General features: G+C 51.7%; 1 long non-coding RNA gene across 1 annotated transcript; it reads left to right on the top strand.

Annotated features, from left to right (window-relative positions):
* Positions 1-456: 456 nt before the first annotated feature.
* LOC135310936 (uncharacterized) lies at positions 457-1,682 on the top strand. Its single transcript, XR_010370879.1, has 3 exons — positions 457-762; positions 898-1,136; positions 1,220-1,682. It is a non-coding gene; the product is annotated as an uncharacterized LOC135310936 (long non-coding RNA).
* Positions 1,683-7,405: the final 5,723 nt, after the last annotated feature.

Genomic DNA, 7,405 nt, shown 5'->3' with positions numbered 1-7,405 from the left:
AGAGAAAGAATAGAAACAAAGGCAGAAAGATTAGATCAATAACAAAGATCTTAGCTATGAAGGCCAAAACATTGTAATAGTATCAACTCTAAACAAGGCCAATGCCTAACGTCAGTAACAATTCAGTTTTCAATAATTAAAAAAACAGATTTGGGAGACAAACAGTGTATGCAGTTTGGCCCGTGGATGACACAGGCTGATGTACAGCTCTGGTTTGTTTAATTCCATCCTGTGACACAGTGGGTACAAACTGTATATTTGCGACAGCACGTTGGATTAACTGAATGAAACCCAGGATGAGACATGGCAGAGCCAGTAACATTGCTAGACCACACAGTAGGTAAAATCAGGTTCGTTTAACCCAAGGACCTCCTGGAAGCCAGGAGAGAATGTCAGCATTCCAGCCTTCCCAGGTTTGGACAGGAACATGGGCTAATTTGCCTATTCACAGAATCACAGAATCCCAGGTTGGAAGGGACCTCAGGGATCATCTAGTCCAACCTTTCTAGGAAGAGCAGAGTCTAAACAAGATGGCCCAGCACCCTGTCCAGACGACTCTTGAAGGTGTCCAACGTGGCCGAGTCAACCACTTCCCTGGGGAGATTATTCCAACGGTGACTGTCCTCGCTGTGAAAAATTTCCCTCTGGTGTCCAGTCGGAATCTCCCCAAGAGCAACTTGTGTCCATCCCCCTTGTCTTCTCCATGCGACTCCAAGTAAAAAGGGAGTCTCCATCTTCTATGTAGCTACCCCTTAAGTACTGGTACGTGGTGATGAGGTCCCCTCTGAGCCTCCTTTTCTCAAGGCTGAACAAACCCAGCTCTCCCAGCCTAGCCTCGTATGGCAGGCTTCCCAGTCCTCTGATCATCTTGGTGGCCCTTCTCTGGACCCCTTCCAGCCTGGCCACATGCTGTTTGTAGAGCGGGGACCAGAACTGGACACAGGACTCCAGGTGTGGCCTGACAAGCGCTGAGTAGAGCGGGATGATGACTTCTTTATCTCTGCAGGTGATGCCCTTTTGATGCAACCCAGCATCCTGTTGGCCTTCTTGGCCGCAGCAGCCACTGTTCGCTCATGTTGAGCTTCCCGTCCACCAGGACCCCCAGGGCCCTTTCCACAGAGCTGCTCTCCAGCCAGGTGGATCCCAACCTGTGCTGCACTCCCGGATTATGTTTTCCCAGGTGCAAGACCTTACACTTCTCCTTGTTCAACTTCATAAGGTTCTTGCTGGCCCACTCCTCCAGCCTATCCAGATCTCCCTGCAGAGCAGCTCTCCCTTCTGGAGTGTCTACTTCCCCACTCAACTTGGTGTCATCAGCAAACTTCATCAGGCTACACTTGATGCCGGTACCCAGATCACTTATAAAGATGCTGAATAACATTGGGGCCGGTATCGATCCCTGGGGGACTCCACTTGTGACAGGTTGCCAGTCTGAGAAAGAGCTATTTACCACCAACCTTTAGTCTGCCAATTCCCCACCCACTGCACAGACCACTTGTCTAGGCCATAACGCATCAATTTCTCCAGGAGGAGGCTGTGGGGGACCGTATCAAAGGCCTTGGAGAAGTCCAGGTAGACAATGTCCACCGCCTGCCCCATGTCAACCAGGCAAGTCACTTTGTCATAGAAGGCCACCAGGTTAGTCAAGCACGATCTGCCTTTAGTGAAGCCATGTTGGCTTTTTCCAATCACGTGCTGCAATTGACTTGTGACGGCCCCCAGGAGGATTCGTTCCATAACTTTCCCAGGGATTGAAGTAAGGCTAATGGGCCTAGAGTTACCCGGATCCTCCCTCGAGCCCTTCTTGTAGATAGGGGTAACATTTGCCTTCCTCTGGGACATCCCCCGTTCTCCACGACTTCTCAAAGATTATGGAGAGCGGCCTTGCAATGACGTCAGCCAGCTCTCTCAACACCCTCGGGTGGATGTCGTCAGGGCCCATTGATTTGTGGGGGTCAAGCTCCTGTAGTAGTTCATATACTAACTCTTCCTTCACCGACGGTGGGTCGGCGTTTGGTTCAATTGGCAATTTTGTTCCCAAAGCCTGGGACCCTACAGTGCTGGTAAAGACCGAGGTGAAGAAGGTGTTGAGGACCTCTGCCTTTTCTGCATCATTGGTGATTGATTCTCCTTTTCCGTTTAACAGTGGGCCTATGTTTTCCTTCTTTTTCTGCTTGTGGGTGACATGTCTGAAGAACCCTTTCTTGTCATTTTTCATGTCTACAGCCAGTTTCAATTCAAATTGGGCTTTGGATTTCTGACTCCGTCTCTGCACTCTCTGGCTATGCCCTTGTTGTTCTCAGAGGACAATCCTCCACTTCTCCATCTCTGGTGTGCTTCCCTTTTGGATTTGGGTAGACCCAGGAGGTCATGGTTGAGCCATGGGGGCCTCTTGCTCCGCTTACTTCCTTTTCCTTTCTAGGGGATAAACTGGTTTTGGGCTTCCAACAGAGAGTTCTTGAAGAATTCCCAGCTCTCACTAGCTCCTTTGTATTCCACGGAAGCCTCCCATCGAATCCCTCCCAACTGAGCCCTGAGTTCACCGAAGTTTGCTCCTCTAAAATCCAGAACCCTTGTCTTAGAGGTGACCTTCAGCACGCTCAGCAGGATCCCGAACTCCACAATACTGTGGTCGCTGCAGCCAAGGCTCTCACTAACCGAGATATTACAAAGCAGGCTTTCTCGGTTTGTGAATCGCAAGTCCGGCAGCGCCTCCTCCCTGCTTGGCACGTCTATCATTTATTTATAGTCGAGCAGTAATTTGTTTTACGACCGTGCTGTTGTCATCAATCTTTAAACAGCAGTTAGACTCATTCGATTTCATACAGACTCCGCCGCCTTCGACTCTCTGCTGGTTTTGGCTGAGAAGGGGTTAATTCTCCTCACCGTGAGGGGCGGCTGCCTTTCCAGCTTCCCGCGCTCTGGGAGGGGCGGTGCCATGGCGGGGACGGCAGACCCCGACTGGCCAATGGCATGTTCATTCCATACCACGTGACACCATGACCGGTATATTAAGGGGGGGGGTGTGTGTGCCCGACGCAGTCGGCGGTTCACGGAGCGGCGCGGCGCCGGGTGGTGAGCGCGGTGTGTTTCGGCAGTGATCCCCCCGCCTGCCTACCACTCCCCCCCCCCCGCCACCCCCCGCCTCCCTCCTACCCCCCCTACCCCCGCCGCCGCCGCCTCCCTCCTACCCCCTACCCCCCCCCCCCGCCGCCGCCTCCCTCCTACCCCCCCTACCCCCGCCGCCGCCGCCTCCCTCCCACCCCCCGCCGCCGCCTCCCTCCTCACCCCCCCGCCGCCGCCTCCCTCCTCACCCCCCCGCCGCCGCCTCCCTCCCCACGCCCCCCGCCGCCTCCCTCCTCACCCCCCCCCGCCGCCGCCTCCCTCCTCACCCCCCCCCGCCGCCGCCTCCCTCCTCACCCCCCCCCCGCCGCCGCCTCCCTCCTCACCCCCCCCCCGCCGCCGCCTCCCTCCTCACCCCCCCCCCCCCGCCGCCGCCTCCCTCCCCCCTTGCCCCGGGGTTTTGCGCCTCTCGTTGTTCTCCTTTCCGTTGCATTTCAGTCGTTGTTTCTTTTAACTTTATTTATTAAACTGTTCTTATCCCAACTCAGGAGCGTTACCGCCGCTGCGCTGGCACCAAGGAGCAGCCCTGCGGCTGCCCGAGCCCCAGCTGCCCCGCGCAGGGCCGTGGCCTCCCTCTCCCAGCCCTGCCCACGCAGGTGGCCTTGGTGGCCGCCTCGCTCAGTCCAGCCCCACTGAGCTGCTGCTCTTCCCCGGGCTCAGCCCTGATGAGGGGGAGGAGGGCGCGTGGCCCAGCCGGCAGGGCGGGGGGCTGCGCTGCTGGGAGCGTGCTGGGGAGCAGGGGGGACTGACAGAGCTCTGTGCCTAGGGCTTGCCGCGCGGCCCCTGAGGGACCAAAGCAAGGAGAAGCTGGCCGAGATGTGCAGCGGTGAGTAGGGGCAGTGCTGTGTTGGCCGGGGCTGGAGGGGCAGGGGGCAGAGCCCAAACCCTAAAATTAAGGGTTTAGGACCTCAAAATGAGGCTTTGATTGTGAAAGCCAGGTTTGGACCCTAAAAGTGAACGTTTGGGATATAAAAATGAAGCACTGGGTGTTAAGAGTGGGGTTTGCAGCCTGAAGGTGAAGGTTTGGCACCCAAAAATGAGGCTTTAATTCCTAATAGAGGGGCTTGGAACTTATAACTGAGGATTTGAGAGTTAAAAGAGGAGTTTTGACCCTGAAAGCGAGGGTTTGCGATACAAAAATAGAGGCTTTCAACCTTAAAGAAGAGTTATGGAAGTCAAAAAATGAGGGTTTGGGAGCTAAAAATAATGCTTTGAGCATTGAAAGACAGCTTTAGACCCTAAATGTGAGGCTTTGCGACATATAAATGAGGCTTTGGCAGTAAAAAAGACTGGTTTGGACCCTAAGAGTGAGGGTTTGGGACCTCTGAATGAGGCTTTGTGCCTTACAAGAGGGGTTTGGACCCTGAAAGTGAGGGTTTGGGTTTTCAAAATGAGGCTTTGAGCCTTAAACGACAGGTTTGGACTCCAAAACTGAAGGTATAGAGCAAAAAAATGGTTTGTGACGGAAAACCAGCGGGAGACAGGCACCATCCGATGATGATCATCAAGTCTCGTTTATTGGCAATTAGCAAATATCTTTTATACCGTTCGTAAATTAGCTCATACCTATTTGCAAAAGCACAGCTCATCCTTGGCTGGGAGGTAGATGCCAACTCCTCCCATGCTTATCTCTTGTGTTCAGCCTTGCAATTAGCAGTTACTTGTTTCTCACACTCCTTTACCGGTCAACAGCAGCTGGGCTCACACTCCTTTGTAAAACACCAGCTGGCCTCACATTCTTCTGTTGACCAACAGCTGGGCCCAAGATCGCTTCCAACCTGGAGCCTGTTTTCCTACTTCAATGCCCGCTTTCTGCTAGCCGTTCCCGGGCTAGAGTTTCCCACATCTCCCCCTTTTTCTTTTGTTCCTTGAGAAAGGAACACGGCACTCATACTTCTTTCCATCATTTGTTGCATACATTGCGATATACAAGGGACATACATTAATATAATAATAAACAGTATAAATATTATTAATCCCATCTGCAAAATACTCTTGATCCCATTGCCAATGCCCCATCCATTAAACAAGCTGTTAAACCAATGCCATGGATCATCCTGTCTTACAGAGTCTACATCTAGTAATAAGTCAGATAATGCCTTTGATGTGGCATTTGTTTGCTTAGCTAGCCAACACCCTAGCTTGTTTAATGTCGTGAGGCTTTGAGCAACACCAACTCCAGGAGCCGAGAAGGAAACAGCTATGATCTTTGTAGGATTCCAAAATTCAGCTGTAGAGTCACAGTTATCCTCAAACTTATGAGTGCTCCTTTCGCTTCTCATCTTTCTATGATGTTGATAAATCATTGAAGTGTTAGCGGTAAGAAACGTTAGGCGACCTATAGAGCAAGGCCCTCCCTTTATATGTGACGGGATGCCAGGCCAAGCTCGATCTCCACAAATTAAAAACAAACCTGCAGGTAGCGCAATAGGCATGTTGTTAGAGCGTGATATATTTACAGAGGTATAGTTACACCAAGCAGTAGCAGTAAGAGAGCCCGCAAGGGCAAGCTCTTGTGGTTCTGGGCCTACGGGGAGTACATCATCCCAGATATCATACTCAACAAACACCGAAGGGGCGTCACGCCACTTAAAGGGAAGCTTCCGAGTTATATTATGCTGCTGTTGCAGCTCCGCTACGGACTGGGCAAAAGTCATAAAGGTTGCATTACTTAAAGGCACCCCAATAAGACATGTGATAAATGGGGAGTCGGGCGTTGCTAGGCTGGCACAAAAGCTAGTCGTATTCAATGATCTAGCTAGCGTGACCCAGATATTTTCTCGTGGGTCAAAAACGTTAGGCACAAGGGCAGTGCTACATACACTTAAAAGGGCTAATACCCATAATTTCTGTTCAGCAGAGCTCATTATCAGTCCGCCTTGTATTCTCGGTCGAAACCAGACCAAACCTCGGGCGCTATGCACCCTCTGGGACCTTTGTTCCTCCTGGACCGTGGTTATTCACTGGTGAGTGCTGCACAGCGCTCCTCTGGGGTTCCTTCCGCTGATCCCAACCGTTCAGGTGCCGCTTCGGCTGGTGCCGCGGTGGGCAACTGTTCTGCGTCGCACTGTGTGGGGGAGGTGGCGGGTCTGGCACATCTAGCTGGAATCCATTGCGGCCCTGTAGGGGTAGAAACACAGAGATACCCCCTCCCCCAATATAAAACCTCCACAGGCCCTGACCATACACCCGTACGCGGGTCTTTGTATTTGACCCAAACTCGGGGTAGCTCCCGTTCGTCTTTTTTCTGTCTATAGTGAACGATGACAGCAGGCACTCCCTCAGAGCCAAATACACACAAATAGTTTAACACAAACAGTGCTTTTACCAGCCGCTCCTGCGGGTCTTTTATATCTGCATACTTTTGAACATAGGTTTTCAGCAACCCATTAGCTCGTTCCACTATTGCTTGACCCGTTGGGTTGTGAGGGATACCTGCAATGTGTTGTACTGACGCACCCACGCAGGAGGGTTATCGTGTTCTGCAAATATACATAAGTGATTTAATACAAACAAAACTTTTGCACAAACAGAACTTTTGCCATTCCAACACCCTTATCTTCTCCCCCTTTTTCTTTTTGCACTGAGTAAGTGCACCCAAAATGTGAGTAGAACCATGGAGTATGGTGAGATCGATGGGGAGATCGGGGTCCAGGCGGTCTACTGCTCTCTGGACAATCTCGGAGCTAAGACGTTGTATCATAGTGTGTTGTTCGGCAGTCGGTCGGACCGGCGCGGCAGGGTCAGTGCCCTTTAACATTGGGCGAAAAACTGAGAGTCACTGATGCGCCACCCAAGGTATTTCCATACCGGTGAACGTTGAACCTTCTCTGCTGCTATTACTAGGTCATGTAGCTGGAGCTGTTGCTGTAAATATAATTCTTGCTGTGCTGAGAAAGGTTGTACTTGCGCAAACAAGATGTCATCCATGTAATGGTAAATTATAGTGTCCGGCCATTGCTGCCTCACTTCTTTCAATGCAGCATCTACAAAGAGTTGACACAGAGTAGGGCTATTCTGCATGCCTTGTGGCAATACTGTCCATCCGAAGCGTAAGTCAGGACCCTCTCTGTTGATTGCTGGTAACGTAAATGCAAACCGCTGGGTATCCTGAGGATGCAGCTTTGTAGTAAAAAAGCAGTCCTTTAAGTCGATAATTAGTAAATGCCAGTCAGTTGGTAGCATGGCTGGATTTGGAAGGCTGGGCTGTAAAGCCCCCATCGCTTGCATTTGCTGATTCACTGCCCGTAGATCATGTAACAGCTTGAGATGTCCTTGATCT

Source organism: Phalacrocorax carbo, unplaced genomic scaffold (genome assembly GCF_963921805.1).
Source record: "Phalacrocorax carbo unplaced genomic scaffold, bPhaCar2.1 SCAFFOLD_32, whole genome shotgun sequence".
Classification (NCBI taxonomy): domain Eukaryota; kingdom Metazoa; phylum Chordata; class Aves; order Suliformes; family Phalacrocoracidae; genus Phalacrocorax; species Phalacrocorax carbo.
This window is presented reverse-complemented; position numbering and strand designations above follow the sequence as displayed.